We start from the raw sequence: 18,727 nt of genomic DNA, 5'->3' as shown, positions 1-18,727 counted from the left end.
CCAAGGATCTGGAAACCCCATTTCCTCGTATTCTTTGTGTTAAAAAACATACTTTGCCTTAAGTTTACTGTTGTGAAACCTGTTATAATCAGTTCAGTCATACCACCCGTGTTGACCACTTAGTGTTCAACCAGAGGATTATTTGCTCCATTTAGGAAGTAGAAATTTTCATATCCTCATTAGAACCACATTTCTTTGCAAAGTCTGTGGTTCTTGCAGTGGGAGTTAAGAGGAAGCATTAAAAATATCTGCTTCGTTCATGGAGTAGATGCACTTTTCAGGACAGATCCCTGTCACTGATCTGGTGTTTTCTTTGAAAATGTCACAGAAACCTCCAAGAATGGCAAGCAAAAGCAAGAAATAGTACCTTCTGTAGGTGCATATGTCCCAGATGTGATCAGAAAGAGCTCATTTGAAGCAATGTATTTGCATATGTCAAAATAATCTGATCCTCTAATGCATTTGCTGTGTTAAGCCATAGCAGGGTTTTGCAGCTAAATTCATAGAGTCAGCAAGAAGAAAAGGGTCTTTAAAAATAAGTTGAGGCTGGTTGCAGTGACTCCTGCCTGTAATCCCAGCAATTTGCGAGGCCACGACGGGAGGATTGCTTGAGGCCAGGAGTTCAAGATCAGCTCGGGCAACGAGTGAAACTCCATCCATTTAAAAACAACAACAACAACAACAAAACCAGCTAGCCATGGCAGTAGCTGCTCAGGAGGCTGAGGCAGGAGGATTGCTTGAGCCCAGGAGTTCAAGGTTATAGAGAGTTGTAATCATACTACTGCACTTCATCCTGGGTGCCAGAGAGAGACCCTGTCTCTCAAAGAAAAATAAAATAGGTTGACTAACAGTCATAATAACCAGCAGCCTTCCTGCAGACTCCTCATAAATACTGAGTTGTTTATAATTAATTGTTTGCAAACAATGGCCTTCTCTGTCTGTAACCTGAGAAATGAGATTAACAATAACAGAGGAAAGCCGATTACAGATAGGTTTACCATAAAAATTTTAGCCCAGCAGGGCAGATCAGAAGCCCCAGATGGCTCACTTATTTTAATCTGTGCTTAAGAATGCAGTGACCATATAACAAAGAATTTAAAAATTAATTGTAATAAGAGAATTGACCCATGGTGGTTACCTTTTCTTAGGACCATGGTTTTCATTTTAATGTGGAAAACTGACATCCCCTGGAAAAGTAGATATTAGAGTAACACTTGTTGGGTAATTAACTCAATAAACAAGGGAACTGACTTGTATTAGTCCATTTTCACACTGCTGATGAAGACATACCTGAGACTGGGAAGAAAAGTGGGTTTAATGGACTCACAGTTCCACATGGCTGGGGAGGCCTCACAATCATGGCGGAAGGTGAAAGGCACTTCTTACATGGTGACAGCAAGAGAGATGAGAAAGAATCAAAAGTGGAAACCCCTTATAAAACTGTCAGATCCTGTGAGTCTTACTACGAGAACAGTATGGAGGAAACCGCCTTCATGATTCAATCATCTACCACCAGGTCCCTCCCACAACACATGGGAATTATGGGAATACAATTCAAGATGAGGTTTGGGTGGAGACACAGAGCCAAACCATATCATGACTCTTCCCAGGAAACCATTGATTTGTGAGTGAGTATAGGCTCTGCTGCTTATTTAGTCTTTTCTCCCATTTCCTGGAGGACAGACATTAGGACGGTTTTTCTTCCCTATCTTCTACTGGTGGTAAAGCCTCACCACACCCAATTTCTTTGGTAAAAGAAGTTGAATTGCTCCTTTGCACCAGAATGCCTGTGTTACTACTTGTAGCAATAGAAATTCACAAATGAAATCAGATGAAAGGTCTAGAATTTTCCTCCGTGGATAACAGTGTTAAGTATCACTTGATTATTCCATCCTTAATTACTGACCTCAGCCAGATATTTTTTGCCTGAACTTGACATAGGCTTTTAAAGAGACAGGTACACATCAGTGGGTAATAGATTTGTTTAGAGATCTCGGAAGCCTGATTTGCAAGGTAACTTCATGTAATGGTGTGTCACACACAAAGGGATGGGTGGAAAGCTGCAGCTTGGGTTAAATATCACCGTTGTCATGATCTTCAGCAAACGTGTATTGAGCTCCCAAGAAGTATGCAACGCGGCCTCTGATCTCCAAGAGTGTGCCGTGCCTTGGGAGGGAATGCAGGATTCATTCATTTGACAGATGTTCACAAAGAACCTGCTTGATGCAGTGGCCCTCTTTTGGGTGCTGGAAGCTCAACCATGAGCAAGGCAGATCAGGTTCCCTCTACTTGTAGAACTTACATTTTAAAGAAAAAGTTGAATTGAAACAAAAATGGAATGAGAAAGATAAAGCTAAATACGAAATAAATTAAGATAACAGAACAAAAGCTCTGGAGGGCCCCTTTAACCGAGAGAGTCAAGGAAAACCTGGGGGAGTAGGAGGCAGGCACAGTTGAGTTGAGCCCTGAATGACAAGTGAGGCATCCTCCTGAAAAGCTGGGGTGCCTGGCTCCAGGCTGAGGGACAGCAAGTGCAAAGGCCCTGAGGCAAGGAAATGTTTAAAACGTATGCTAAGAAGAAGTGAGAAGAGGGGAGAAAGGGACCTTCCCAACCAGGGCAGGGAGCAGGGAGCTGTGCCCAAAGACACTGAGGCAAGCTTGTAGGGTGTCATCAAATTGACAGGGAGTCCTGTGGTGGGGAAATAGATTGAACAATTACATTGGGCCAAATGGTAGCTGGACTAAGTAGGCACTGGGGAGCGACTAGAGGCTTTTGAGCAAGGGAGTGATGCATGCCAGTCAGGGGATCCTGAAGAGTTACCTGACTAGGATAGAGTGTGGCACAGGGAAGGAAGCCACCAGGAGGTTAGACATGAGACTGCAAGGCCTGGCTTAGTCTGGCAAAGTGAGGTTACATGAAAGGGCCAGTTCAAAAGACATTGCCAGCCACATGGGCAGTTCATCTTGGCCGGTTATCTCCAGACTCTGAAACTCTCTCTCAGTCTGTCTCTACTGTTGTAGTACTTTGGAGAAGGAGTAGGGAGAAAAAGATCATAGACTTGAACGAATCAGGTGTCACTGGGCAGGGAGTTCTAAATTTACATTCTCTAACACAGTAGCCACTAGTCACCTGTGACTATTTAAATTTAAATGAATGATTTGGCCAGGTGTGGTGGCTCACGCCTGTAATCCCAACACTTTGGGAGGCCAAAGTGGGTGGATCACTTGAGGTCAAGAGTTTGAGACCAGCCTGGCCAACATGGTGAAACCCCCCCCTCTACTACAAATATAAAAAATTAGCTGGGTGTGGTGGCACATGCCTGTATTCCTAGTTACTCTGGAGACTGAGGCAGGAGAATCTCTTGAACCCAGGAGGCGGAGGTTGCAGTGAGCCAAAATTGTGCCTAGGCGACAGAGCGAGATTCCATCTCAAATAAATAAATAAATAAATAAATAAATAAATAGAATTATTAGAAAATAATTGCGTGATTAGAAAAAAATTATAAATGAATTAAAAGAAATTTAAAGAATTAAGTAGGAGTCACCACATTTCAAAGGCTCAGTAGTCATAGAAAGCTAGTGGTTACTGTATTGAACAGTATGATTGAAATACTTCCCTCATTGCAAAAGATTCTTTTGGACAGTATCGGGCTGGATCATGAATTTTCTGATGAAGAAACCCTTCATCTTTCTATAGATCACGAGAAAGTCTCCCGTGGTGTTTTATATCACAACCTACTTTATTGTTGAAACTTCTGTTTTGTACAGAACGTTTCCTCTTATGGATACCAATTAAGTTCTTTGTGATATTACATTGGTTTGGCTGTCAAATGTTGTGTGCTTAACAAAGAATCATAGAAAAATCACCTTCCAGAAAGAACAGAATGTTTGAATTGCACGTATCATAGAAACTGAGTAAAAATTTCAGCCTGATTTAACGTCTTTGGAGTAGACTTCTTAGAGGAGAGGGATATGAACACTGTAAAACACAAATTCATCAGAAGTACAATGACAGTAGGGTTCCTCTCTACTCTGCTGGCGACAAACTTTAAAACTCTATTGACTTGTATCTCTTGATGTCATTCTATTCCCCTCTAGTGGAATTAAAAAGTATCTGTCTTTCTACTCCAGCTTGGACACATTTGCAGTAGTAGGAATAGAAATCTAGAGATAATAAAGATAGAAAATACCAGTATCGCTTATTTTCATATGATAGGCTGCTGCTTTACATTTTTTACCTTTTTTCCTCTTCTCAGGGGAAAACAGCCTTCTGTTTTCTGTGTATTTGAGCTACTTGGAGAAAAAAAGCTTAGGTATCTATACTTTGTATCACTATCTTGATACCAGAAGAAACCTTATTGCCCAATATGTTACTTAGGATGTGCCATTGATTCAGAGTCTAGCACAAGGTCAGGCCCATTAATGGAGTTAGAGGCATGGGTCGGAGTCCTGATTTTATCACTCCCTATCCATGGATTCAAATTCAATCATTTACTTTCCTGAACCTCCGTCTCTTCATCTTTAAACTGGAGACTGTCCTTTGACTCTCCATGGTCGTAACACAAGATAAAAGGAGATAATGAAAGCTCATTGAAAGTTAAGGTGAACTCTGCACATTTATGTGGTCTCATTCCGCACCACCCCCCGCCTCCGCCCCCCGCAGCATCCTTTTAGGAAAGATGGATAAACAGGTAAACTGGGAATATGTTTCCGAATCCTGTGCGTACAGGCGAAGCATGGGAGGGGGCTGGGGCTACCTTTAAGTTGGTTGCAAGAGCCCAAAGGCTACCATTTGGTTTGGTTATATTTCCTTTTTTCTTTTCTCTTTCTCTTTTTCCTTTTTTCTGGTTTTGTTTGTTTGTTTGTTTTAAGACAATCTCACTCCGTCACTCAGCAGTGGCATGATCTTGGCTTACTGGAACCTCTACCTCCTGGGCTCAAGCGATCTTCCCACCTCAGCCTCCCAAGTAGCTGGGACCACAGGTGCACACCACCATGCCCGCCTAGTTTTTGTGTTTTTGGAAGTGACAGGGTTTTGCCATGTTGGCCAGGCTGGTCTCAAACTCCTGGATTCAAGTAATCCACCTGCCTGGGCCTCCCAAAGTTCTGGGATTATAGTCATGAGCCATCGTGCCCCGCTGTTTTTTCTTTTAAATGTCGAATTATTCTAAGTTTAAAGTGGTTAATAGGAAAAAAAAAAATTTTTTTGGAACACTAGCAGTTACAGTATTTCTCTAGTCTCAACCCCAAGAACATTCTCACTAGAGGTATCCACAGAAATGCACTTAAATGCCGCATCCCTCCCCCTCCCCTGTATTCCAGCCACCATATCATAACCTCCCTCTGCAGAGCGGAGAAGTGAGTTCTAAAGACTAGACGTCTGTTGCGGCAAACAGTGCTGAATTTCTGCCTTTATTTTAACACAACTGTCTGCTACATGTAGAAATATTAGCATATTTGCAGAGATATTTTTATTAGGTATTTGTTTTGCTTTAAAAAACAACCCAGAAAGATGAATTTCAAATGTGCACAGTAGGTTTCTGCCATCCTAAGGGCAAACTTCAAAATTTTTTTAACAACTAAGCAAACCATGCCAGTAGGTTAAGATGTAGGATTGGAAGTCTCTGATGCTATCTTGGGGTGTGGGGGTTGGGGGGTGTATCAATGAGTACTGTTTTGGTCTTTATTCTTCAGGTTGAGTTCTGGGAGTCATTGCTCTGGATGCATTTAATGCCACAGGGGAAAGTGCATTAGTGTTGCCTTCTATTGTTTAAAGAAAGGGAGGGAGAGAGGGAGGAAGGAATACATCCATGTGATATTTTTGCATGCTCCACAACCACCAGCACACAAAGAAATGCAGAGATGCTGGGAAGTGCAAAGTGAGACGTGGAAGGGCAGGTGCTAACAGACAGTGCAACTGTACTTGTGATGGTGCTTTTCACAAGTGAAGGCCAAGGTGGAAGTGTCTTTTACGTGGTCACAGCTATAAAATCAAATCCATTACTGAGGATATACCCAAAGGATTATAAGTTATGCAGCTATAAAGACACATGCACATGTGTGTTTATTGCGGCACTATTCTCAATAGCAAAGACTTGGAATCAACCCAAATGTCCATCAGTGACAGACTGGATTAAGAAAATGTGGCAAATATACACCATGGAATACTATGCAGCCATAAAACGGATGAGTTTATGTGCTTTGTAGGGACATGGATGCAGCTGGAAACCACCATTCTCAGCAAACTATCACAAGAACAGAAAACCAAACACCACATGTTCTCACTCATAGGTGGGAACTGAACAATGAGATCACTTGGACACAGGAAGGGGAACATCACACACTGGGTCTTATTGTGGGGAGCGGGGAGGGGGGAGGGATAGCATTAGGAGATACACCTAATGTAAATGATGAGTTAATGGGTGCAGCACACCAACATGGCACATGTATACATATGTAACAAACCTGCACATTGTGCACATGTACCCTAGAACTTAAAGTATTAAAAAAAATCCAGTGGATCTATGTAAAACTAAGTGCTGAAGAGGCCAATAGCAGTCTAGAACTACGTGTGAGTGTGTGTGTGAGTGTTTTGTCTCTCAGTTTCTCCTGTTTTATGGCTTCCTACCAGCCCTCCTTAACTGACGCATGGTTGGAAATTCAGTATCCGCCCCCCCCCTCCCAAAAAAAACTGAACATTCGCAGTTTCTCAATCCCTGGTTTTAGAAAAGGAATGAAGGGGCATCAATACAAGATCAAGTGCATCTTTGAGGAGAGAATGGCTTGCTGCAGTTGGAGAGACGAAAACCTCAACCATCAATTTGTGGAGGCTCTGAGCAGTCACTGAGCAGATGGGGTTGGTGGGGGCACCTAACTCATGCGCGGCCAAATGCCCAAGCCTAACAAAAACGGAGAAAAACCAAGAGTTAACATATCACTTTTTAGCTAAGATGTAAAACTGGTTACTGGCAAGCTTATTCCAGCAGGCTCCGCAAGCGTCCAGCACAACCACAGCAGCTTGATCAAAAACAGACCTCTGCCTCTCGATGGATAGCTTTTGCTTTTAATATTTTGTGTTCACCTCTTTGGCTCAAGGTTTCTACTTCTGGCTTTTATCCTGGGGAACTGATAAGACGCTTGGACAGTGTGTGCTTAAAGCTGCTCATGGTCGTGTTATTCATAACAGTGAAAAAGTCACCTGAATGTTTAGGAATCGGGGGTTGATTAAATCAATTAGAGTGTGAATGTATGATGGAATATACTGTAAGATGTGACGCTGATTTATATTTAATGACAAGGAAAAATGTTTAACATAAACTGGTAGATTTTTTTAAAAGCTACAGAGCAGCCTCTCTCTCTCTCTCCCTCTTTCTCACTCTCTTATCTTTCTTGAATGAAATCTACCAAAATGTTAATGTGTATATACTTCTTACTACTTAACTACCTTTTCTAATTTTGTTAGAGCAAGTATGGTTTTACCCACTTAAAAGAACATGTGACCTAAACAATAGAAAATTAGTAACAAATTAGTAGAATAGTATTTTACCATAAACTACACATTTTGTGTTTTAAAGTGATGTTATAACCAAAAAGATCATTGAACATCAATAAATAAAATTGGCTGGGCCCTGTGGCTCACACCTGTAATCCCAGTGCTTTGGGAGACTGAGGTGGGTGGATCACCTGAGGTATTTTACAAGGTGGACGGTTTCATTGGGCATCACCAACTTGAAACTATGTTCAGTTGAACTCAAACCTACAAGACCAGCCTGACCACATGGAGAAACCCCATCTCTACTAAAAATACAAAAAAATTAGCCAGGCGTGTTGGGGCATGCCTGTAATCCCAGCTACTCGGGAGGCTGAGGCAGGAGAATCACTTAGACCTGGGAGGCAGAGGTTGTGGTGAGCCAAGATCATGCTATTACACTCCAGCCTGGGCAACAAGAGTGAAACTCCGTCTCAAAAACGAAAAAAGCAAATAAAATTTCTCTTAACATGGGTAAGAGGGGTTGCTGCTTGGGAAATATCTACTGGAAGTAATGAGGAGTCACGGTGAAGGTCAGAGGTACCTAAAGAGAGAGTCCGGCCCATTTGGACTTTGCAGTCGAGAGAAAGACATAGTTACACCTTCTGCCTCCTGTGTGTGTTTAATAGATGAACAAATACCAGCTGCTGGGGAATCTTACGACGTTACAGTGAGGCATAAAAATCAGCCCTCTGGCAAATAATGTTATACTCTTCCAAGTTCATGACAAAAAAGAGTGCAGAATCCCAGGCATATTAGCTCCCTACCACCAAAGAGTAGGCTTCAAAATTCGGTCCACATCATCACAGGATAGCAGATGGTACCTCACACAATGACCTGATCCTGTTTTTACTAAATTAAGTGAAAAGGATGGGATCTTGCAGGCTCTTGAATAAGTATGTTTTTGTTTATCTCTGATTTGTTCTCAGATAGCTGTACAGACTTGGCCATGAATTCTTGTGGGAGACATATCACTTTGTACAGGGCTGGCAGAGGTTTGCATAATTTAGATGCTTCTTGTATTCCTATTTTATGTTCCTTTCTGACTATGGTATTGGAACTCACCAAGTCTGTAATTAGCATAAGCATTATTTGGTGCTTAAAAAAAGGGTATCAAATTTTAATAGGGGATAAATCAGTGGTTGTCAGGGGTTAGGGGAGGGGAGGGTATGACTATAAAAGGGGTGGCATGGGGGAGCTTCTTTGTAGAGATGGAGAAGTTCTGTATCATGAATATGAATGTGATAAAATTTCACAGAACTGCACACACATACCCTCCTATACAATGAGCACATGTGAAATCCATATACACTCTGTTCATAGCAGGTTTTGATCATGTGCTATGGTTATGTACAATGCTGTTATTGGAGTAAGCTGGTGGAGGGTCCGTGGGAACTCTCTGCGCTATTTTTACAATTTGTGAGTCTAAAACTATTTCAAAATAAATTTTTTAAATGACATTTTTAAAAAATGTGAGCTATTCCTGAAAAGATTACTGTTCTCAGAGTTGCCATAAAGCTAGTTAAAGTAGTCAGTACCCCCAGTTGAATGGGCAAAGAAATGTGATATTTGAATGACTTTTTCCTTAGAGGAATCAGGATGACAATAGGAAAAAGAAAAATAATGATTTATCCTTGAAACAAAAACATGATTTAAGTATATAGTTTAAGTATGTGCTTAAATACTAAGTAGATAGGGTGGAGAAAGACATACAGGAATATCTGTGGAATATTGTATTATTGTCCCCCACTATTTGTTCCCTTACCTCTCCGATGACCATAGGTCCTACCTGTTGCTGTGTGACTTGTAGCCCCTCCCTGGATGCAGAGCATCCCCGACCTAGGGTCAGTCTTGGCCCAAGGGGGTGAAGTTTAGCCACTTGCAAGAAGCATTGACAGACTGTCGTTCAGTTTCACCTCTTGCTTTTCCTTTCCTCTGCCGTGAGAACGGCATGTCCCAAATAGCAGTTGTTCCTTCATCCCTAGATGCTAGAATAAGTAGACAGGTGTTCCTGCCCTGTAGCTACTGAGAGATAACATGAGTGAGAAATAGACCGAGGCCAATGAGATTTTGAGGTTGTTTGGTATTGCTTTGTTGCTAAGCTAAAATTATATCTACAAGGTGGACGGTTTCATTGGGCATCACCAACTTGAAACTATTTTAAGTTGAACTCAAACTGACAAGCTTTCAAGGTTTGAAGTCCTAACCTATCCTGTGGTTCTTTACCAAATAATATAAAATGGCAGTAGATACTAAGCTTTCTGAGGGCCATTGTAGATTGTATTATTGTTTAAAATATTTGTTGTCCCCTTCTGGGGAGGATATTACACCCTGCCCTGTTGACTTCCAGATTGGCCATGTGCCTTGCTTTGGCCAGTGACATGCAAACGGAAATGATGACACCATTTCCATGCAGGAAATCTATGAGCCGTCGAGTACTCTGCCATTTCTCTTTTTCCTCTGCTGTGAGATTGCATGTATCCTAGATAGTGACTGCTTAAGTCCCTAAGTGAAGAGTGAGAGAAATTTTTGTTGTGGGAAGCCACTGAAAGTTAGAAGTGATTCGTTAACAGTATAACCTAGTCTCTTCCAAGTTAGATAGGACCTGAGCCACACCTGGAGTCTTCACATAGTGGGCACACCACCTGGAGCATAGTAGGTGCACAGTAAATAATTTTTTTTTAGGCAAAATGAAGAAATTGATAGGTACCTAGGAAATAACCTTATTTTTAAATGAGTTATGTTTAGGGTTTGTGATTTGAATACTTACACATTTTAAACATCTTATTTTTATTACTATTACTTTAGAGACAGGGTCTCACCATGTTGCCCAGGCTGAAGTGCAGTGGCTGTTCACAGGCATCATCATGGCGCATTACAGCCTCGAACACCTGGGCTCAAGCAATCCTCCTGCCTCAGCCTCCCAAATATCTAGGACCACAAGCATGCGCCACTGCACCTAGCTTATCTTTTTTTAATTCAGAATTCCATATGAAACCATCAAAGGTTTTTGAAATTTAAAAATTGTGCAGGGTGACTATAATCAATAATAATTGTACATTTTAAAATAAGGAGCTTATTTGGATTGTAACTCAATGGAAAAATGTTTGAGGGGATGGATACCCCATTCTCCATGATGTGCTTATTTCACATTGCATGCCTTATCAAACATGACATGTACCCCATAAATGTATACACCTGTGTACCCACAAAAGTTAAAAATAAATTGGTTTAAAGTTGATTGATGATGGAGCAAAACCGGACATAAAACAATGTCTTGAGATGTTAATGTAGAAGGTATATTATGAAATAGGAAGATGGTCATAATAATAGCTTTTCATTAAGAGTTAACTTGTATTGATGGCTTGTGGTATTAAATATCTTCATAGCACCTTCACATAGACACCTTCCCCTGCAGATTGGTAGAGAAACTGCAAACAAAGTCCCTTTGTAGTGAGATGAGGTGGTTGCACCCCAGTTCCTCCAGCACACTAGGCTTTCCCTGCAATGGAGTCTCATAAAGCAGCCAAAATATAGCCAGTGTATTCAGCTGGACTTCATGGTAATTTGGATTACTTCGATGATGTATGGATTTATTTTTTAACTTAAATTTTTTCAGGTAATATTAAAAGTCTCTTTTTACTTTCATCTCTGAACCTAATCTGTCCCCACACTTTCCCGGAGTCATTTACTTACTTATCAATTTAGAAAAAAGCTGTCTTACTGTTCAGGGGAGGGCCTTTTTTTTTTCTTGAGGCAGGGTCTCGCTCTATCACCCAGGCTGGAATGCAGTGGCATGATCAGGGCTTACTGCAACCTTGACCTCCTGGGCCCAAGCAATCCTCCCACCTCAGCCTCCTGAGTAGCTGGGACTAAAGGCATAGGTCACCACCCCCAGGTGATTTTTTTTTTTTTAAGTAGAGATGAGGTCTTGTTATGTTGCCCCGGCTAGTCTTGAACTCCTGAGCCCAAATGATCCTCCCAAAGTGCTTGTTTCTGTTTTTTTACATAAAAGTCATTATATTTTATGTCTTGTGTTGTGGCTTGCTGTTTTCACTAGATAATATATCTTAGAGATCTGTCCATGATTTTACAGAAAGATCTAGCTCATTTGATTTAACTGGCATGGAGTATTCCATAGTATAAATATATTACAGTTTATTTAGCCATTGCCTCGCTGTTAGAGATTTATCTAGAATTTTTAAAATAATTTATTGCTTCCCATTGAATGATTACAGCATCTTGCATAGCTGGGCAAAGGACTCATAAGAAACCTACTAGCAAAACCTGGTTTGACAGGTTCATCCAACTGTATAGATGAGTGTTATTCACCAGAATAAACTGAAATGTTACATTGCAGATCAAAAATTAATGAGCGTCACCAAAAATGGAATTTCTCTCGCGCTTTCTTAGAAAAGGAAACATCCAACAAGACCAGTATGGTCAGAGACCAAGTGCGATCCTAAGCCCAAATGAAGAGTGGACCAGGCAGACTCAGCAGCCTGAGAGGGGCGTGGCAGCCTTGCTGAGTACATGATACACAATGTAATAATTACAGTGGTCCCCAAGTTACATGCAGCCACCGTGATCGCATGACCTGGTTTTGGTAATACTCTCATGTTAACCAAAAAATTTTTAAATAGGTCTTTTTTTATATCATAGAGTTAAAAAAAAAAAAAAACTGCTTCGTAATTCCCTAAATTTCTTAAGAAATTTAAGATCACAGTAACGATGCTAGATTTGCCCTTGAAGCAGTGTTTTAGGTGTTTCTCATATAGTCAGCATGTGGGTGACATTTAGACCCAAGCTTGGCTTACAAGCATGATTCATGAGAACACATCAGATGGTGACAACAGAGAATTTTCCTTGATACTTAGAGGAGAACAGCTTCAAGGAGCCACACTGCTCTGGCTGCTGGAGGAAGTTGCACCGCAGAGCTTCTGTTGGTTAGAAACAGTCTTTTCCAGAAACCCTTAAAGCCTGAACCCCCAGCCCTCGATGACAGACAGTTTGGTCCTTCAAGAGAAACCTGTGGGGCATTTTGAAGGCATTCAAATATGGGTGGAAAATTCAAGCCAGGATGACTTCTAACCAAAACCCTGCCATTATTTTACTCATTGCATTAAAAGCACATGTGCAGTGATATCAATTCAAATATGAACATCCTCATCAAAAAACATCACTGGTTGTCCTCCTCCTGGTGTGAAGGGAGCATTAACTCCTCTAGAGATTTCATACTGCACGTAGGTGGATTAGTCTCCAGCCTCGACTACTGCGTTTGCAAACTTACCTAGAATATGCCTTCTAGGTTGCTATAGACACAACAAGAATGCATCTAGGAAATGTTAAGCCCGGTCAGCATCCAAATTCTGCACAGTGTAGATCCATGTGTTTATTTTAACAAATTGCAAATGATAGTGGTAATGATGATGGTGATAAAGAGAGACTTTGAAAAATCTTGGTAGAAATGTTGAGAAATGTTTCCAAGGAAGACTAATTAAGTTGCTATATTATAAAACTAAGAAATGAGAAACAGGCCAGCGGATGCTTCCAATAGAATTTGAATTTTTCACTTTTGTTTTTTTTTTCTAAGAGGTCTAGATTTAGATTTGTGGGTTAGACTTTATTTGTGCCTATGAAAAGTGATTAGCTCAAAACCTTCATTTTTTTCTCCCAACCACATATATGACAGAAGTATCTGAGCTGTATTTTTCCCTCTTTCGTTATAATATAATGTCAGGCTTGTGACATAATGACAGCAGGTTTCACACTCCAGTTAATGAGAGGCTGCCAGTTCCTGGAGAACTAAAAAGGAAGATTAACATGTATTTCACTAAAAAGGAAAATATTATTAACTTGGTAATAGTGAAGCTGGTGTGCACCAGACATTTCTTTGTGGCCGTAAGTTAGCCAGACTTGCTGTAACTTATCTGTGGGATGACTCTATCTACAGCCCTTTGGTGCACAGTGTGCTTTGTTAAGGATTTAGTAGTTGCTTTCATACACATTTACTGAAGGTCTACCATGTAGGGGATAAAATGATTTCAGAGGATACAAAGACAGACTTCAACATTCAGGTAGTTTTGCAGTTCAGGAGGAACCTAGTAATGTCACTTTCCCCTTTTTACCTTGGTTTCCAGGAAGCTCAGAGATAAAGTTAATACCTAACATTAATCCTCAGTTCGGCAGCATCCTTTAAGACCTCTCTTTCCTCTCTGCTAGACTGTCATGTCAGTCCTCTGTGTGGGGGAGGTGAGAGATAAATGATGAAAAATTAAAAGGGAGGTAGACAGCGTCATAATTATCATAAGTGGCAGAATGTGTTAAGTGGTATGCAAAAGACAGAAATAAAATGCTCTGGAAGGTCAGATGAAGGGGAGAAATTGTGACTGGTATTGACATCTGGAGAGACTTCCTGGAGGAGGAAGGAGACTTTGATATTGACTTTTCAGGTGTTTCAGCAGGTAGAGTCCTGGCAGGTGGAGGCAGCAGCCAAAATGAAGACAGAGATGAGAGACACCAGGGTGCCACCTGGAACTCCCCGAGGAGAAAGATGAGATGTCCAGGTTTATAGATGTAGGAAAGGATCCTAAGGCTGCTCTGATCATTTGCATGATGAATTTGATGAATTTGGCAGCTATCAGGAGACCTACTCTCGGGCCAGTGGGGGCAGCTTGTGCCCTGGTGTTGTGGTGTTCACCTTGTCTGTCCATCCAGGTCACAGGCACCACCTGGAAGCCACAAGCCTTACCCACCTTTCAATCCCTCATGGCCCGGGCCGGTGCCACACGTCACCTGAGCTCTCATTCAGACTGTGCCTTGAAATGATTTTGTTTTGAAAAACGGGTCAGAAAGGTTTGGAAACAACAGTGTGTTTCCATTACTTAGAGAGAAGCATCCTAATTCTGCTTTTCAGATAAATCTTTAGACTCATCCTCCCACGACTCCTTAACATGAGATCCGGCGGGTTATATATTTAATGAAGAACTAACAGATGTTCCTTTGGTGCTGTTCTACTTGAGTTAGTGTATTTCACCAGCCAATATTACTGTGTTCCCTACTCAGTAAACAGTATATTAAATGCATGTGTAGTACAGTAAATGCTCTTGCATTGGAATTATGCATGTAAAATCTGAAGAAACCCTAAACTCTGTAGTTTAGTTAGTGGTATTGTAGCATTGTCCTGGTTCTGCAAATGTGCTGTGGTTATGTAAGATGTTATCACTGGGGAAGCTGGATGAAGAGTATGCAGGAACAGTCTGTACTATTTTTGCAAATTCTTGTGAGTCTTAAATTATTTCAAATTAAATAGCTTAAAAAAAAAAAGAATTAAAGAGATGATCTAGTCCAGTTGTTTTCAACTTTAATTTTAGCAGTGGTCTCCCTCTTCTGCCTTCTCCTGCCTCCATCCTCAGCATCCTTAGGTACCACCTGACATTTAAAAAATACTGATCCCACCCAATACGTTTAGGCTCCAGATGAGGAAATCAGGGCCCAAAGAAGTAAAATGCATCACTATTTAGAGGTTATTGATAGAAACACAGCAAGCCTGGGGAGTTTTTAGGACGAGTTGCTCTCTGCAGATCTTCATGACTCACAGCTCTGTCGCGAACACTGTGGTTTCTTTTGTCAGACTAGGTGAGATTAATTAGACTGGGAAAGAGTTTCCATGCTCCTGCATCCCATTGCTGCAGTGCAAGAAATGGCATCATCCATATAATTGAGACGGTGCAAGAGGTGGTTTGAGTTAGCAGACAGTTTCACAAAACACCACTCTGGGCGTTTGCCAAGAGGACTGGCTTGAAAGTCCGGGCTTGGGGTGCAGAAGTCGGGAATGCAGGAACTAGGAGGAAGTCCCTTAACTTCTGCCAGCTTGGGCTTCACTCTGACCACCTCTGAAGCCTGAGGGTGATTCTCTGCCCTGGTCCTCCCCATCCAGGCCCAAGTCACTAAAGTATTTTGGGGAAACCCTGGGCACCTTGAAGTTTGCTCCTATGGATAATGTAATAATAATAATAATGCTTATATTTGTCTAGGGATTTTCAGGTTGCAAAGCCTTTCTCTTATATTCCCTAAGTTGAGTGTCACCCCTTGCCCATGACACGGGCAGATTGGTTTTCTTTCTGCTTTATAAATAAATGACGTGACTTTTCCAAAGTAAAAGTTTGTGCCGGGTCTAGGGTCAGAACACAGGTCTCCACAGTCCTGCTCAGTGATCTTCTCATAGGAGAATCTCTTGCTCTAAACAAAGATCTTGGTTATTGTAAAGCACCTGTGCACACTTGCTGATCAACAAACAGCTGGTCCTATTATTATTACTGTCATTGTTGTAATTCATAGGCAGGATCTTTGGCCACACATAATTTTGGGGTGTGACGACACCGAGACTTGCCGGTTCTCCAGACTTAGGCAGGAGGTGGAAGCGATGGTTTCCTCTCTTCCTACACCTCCAAACGGTGAGAGCCTGAAGGTGCCATATGGCTGTTGCATGAGTAAGCCTTAGGTTTTCCTGAAAAGTGAGTTGCCTGTGTGCCACGTCAGTGGAGATCTTTTTTTTTTTTTTTTTTTTGAGACGGAGTCTCGCTCTGTCGCCCGGACTGGAGTGCAGTGGCCGGATCTCAGCTCACTGCAAGCTCCGCCTCCCGGGTTCATGCCGTTCTCCTGCCTCAGCCTCCCGAGTAGCTGGGACTACAGGTGCCCGCCACCTTGCCCGGCTAGTTTTTTGTATTTTTTAGTAGAGAGGGGGTTTCACCGTGTTAGCCAGGATGGTCTCGATCTCCTGACCTCGTGATCCGCCTGTCTCGGCCTCCCAAAGTGCCGGGATTACAGGCTTGAGCCACCGCGGCCGGCCGTCAGTGGAGATCTATGTGACAACCAACTGGTATGACAACCACCCTGGGGCTGCCTGGCACGCACATACTCCTAAGGGCTCCGTGCGAGCTGCCATTCCTTATTTATTTAGTGCCATTTGTTGATGACTCGTTTCTGCAGGGAAAACTGGTTCCTTCGTTTCCCCTGGCATCTTCTGTGCCCTCCGCACTGTAGGACACAACCTTTCCTGTCAACACAGGTACTTTTAATTGGTGCTGGCACCAGCCTACTCCCTGAACATTCTTCCTGATGTCGTGGGATCCTGGGAAAATTGGTGGGCTTCTCTAATGGTGGAAATCTAAGGTCATACTTCATACCGTAGACCCAACTACTACTTTCCAGAAGAAATAAGCTGTCGAGGAAGATGCTGATTTTTCATACCCTGAGAGAGACATTTAGGAGGTAAACTACTGACCTGCCTCAAGGATATCATTAATCATCTGCACATAGAGGTGCTAGGTACTCACGTCGCACCTGTGACGCATTTACTAAATACTTGTTGAATGACCTTCCAGAGCAGTGGTTTTCCAGTCTTTAGTGAGTCTGCCGACACAAGGATCACTGGCAGGATCTGCTCAAACACAGACTGGGAGGCCCCACCCCCAGAGTTTCTGACTTGGTTGGTCTGGGAAAGGACTAAATACTATACCTTTCTAACAAGTTCCAGGTGATGTGATGCTGTGTGGGAACCATGCTTTGAAAACCCCTGTCTTAAAGCAGGGCTTGGCACACTTTTCCTAAAAGGGCCCAAATAGTAAATATTTTAGATTTTGTGGCCCACACAGTCTCTGTCATAATTATTCAACCCTGCCATTGTAGCCAAAGCAAATACGTAAATAAAGGAACATGGCTTTTTTCCAATAAAATTTTATTTACAAAAACAGGTGGTGGACTTGTTTCCAAAAAATAAAAATAAAATAATGTGTTGCAAATATAAAAATTTGTTGTAAAGATATTGAGAGCCAGATCCTCATTCTGAGTAGATCTCCAAAAGGTCTTGGGATGGGAATCCAATGTTGGTGACATCGTAGGTCTGTGCTCTCTTAAGCAGCACAAATACAAAACTTGGAGTGAAACAAAGATGAGCATTGTTCCTGTGCAAGGATGACGTGCAAATGTGTAAACCGTTTCATATAAAAAAAATCTGAATTCTGATGTTCATCAACCATGTGATTTTGGGAAGGTCACTAACATCTCTGTAAAACGAGGATAATTTTGCATTAAAAACTAGGGGAAAATGCTCACTTTTATAAGTTCTGGGTGGTGCAGACATAAGGGGTTTACTATTCTTTATACTTCTCTGTATGATTGAACTATTTCAGAATTCTCAAATCTTTAAAAAGTAGTCATAGGCCGGGCGTGGCTCACACCTGTAATCCCAGCACTTTGGGAGGCCGAGGCGGGCGGATCATGAGGACAGCAGATCGAGACCATCCTGGCTAACACAGTGAAACCCCGTCTCCGCTGAAAATACAAAGAATTAGCTGGCCGTGGTAGTGGGCGCCTGTAGTCCCAGCTACTCGGGAGGCTGAGGCGGGAGAATGGCGTGAACTCGGGAGGTGGAGCTTGCAGTGAGCCAAGATCGCGCCACTGCACTCCAGCCTGGGTGACAGAGCAAGACTCTGTCTCAAAAAAAAAAAAAAAAAAAAGGTAGTCATAACAAGCCTTTGGCATGTATGTGGCTTAGGCTTTAGGTTCCATAGTCAACCAAAGGGTGAATTATCTTATAGTCAGAATCACCTTTGGAATTCCCCAAAATCACCAGCACCAAGGCCCTCAGAAAGTCAGCAGCCAAGAATATTCTACTTTGTGTCACTTTGCATTGGAGAAACCCTGGGAGAAAGAATAATTCAAGCTTGGCAGGTCTACAGTAGATCTCTGGATCTCTTGCCCTGCCCCAAACCCTGCTTTTCTAAGGTCTTGCTTAATTCAGTGGATGGCCACTCTGCCTTTACAGTTGCTCAGGCCACAAAGAGTGATTCAAGAGGAAGAACTTAACAGGAATGAGTCCTGATAGGTACATGTTGAGTATGAAATTGTTTTGTAGTTCCTGTAGAACAGCTGAGTCTATGGTCATACCACCCTGTACAGGCCTGATCGAAAGCTAAGCAGGGTGGGGTCTGGTTAGTACTTGGATGGGAGACAAATGGATCACCTGAGTAGAAGCTCAGAGCTCTACTATTACTTATTTATTTTTTGAGATGGAGGCTCGCTCTGTCACCCAGGCTGGAGTGCAGTGGCACAATCTCAGCTCACTGCAACCTCCACCTCCTGGGTTCAAGCGATTCTCCTACCTCAACCTCCCAAATAGCTGGGATTACAGGCACG

The 18,727-nt window shown here is 42.1% G+C and overlaps 1 protein-coding gene and 1 non-coding gene across 5 annotated transcripts in view; both read left to right on the top strand.

Annotated features, from left to right (window-relative positions):
* PRKCA (protein kinase C alpha) overlaps window positions 1-18,727 on the top strand; it is a 511,284-nt gene that overhangs the window by 321,482 nt on the left and 171,075 nt on the right. The window lies entirely within an intron of this gene.
* LOC119622280 (U6 spliceosomal RNA) lies at window positions 17,435-17,538 on the top strand. The gene has a single exon (XR_005238939.1). It is a non-coding gene; the product is annotated as a U6 spliceosomal RNA (small nuclear RNA).

Source organism: Chlorocebus sabaeus, chromosome 16 (assembly GCF_047675955.1).
Source record: "Chlorocebus sabaeus isolate Y175 chromosome 16, mChlSab1.0.hap1, whole genome shotgun sequence".
Lineage (NCBI taxonomy): Eukaryota > Metazoa > Chordata > Mammalia > Primates > Cercopithecidae > Chlorocebus > Chlorocebus sabaeus.
This window is presented reverse-complemented; position numbering and strand designations above follow the sequence as displayed.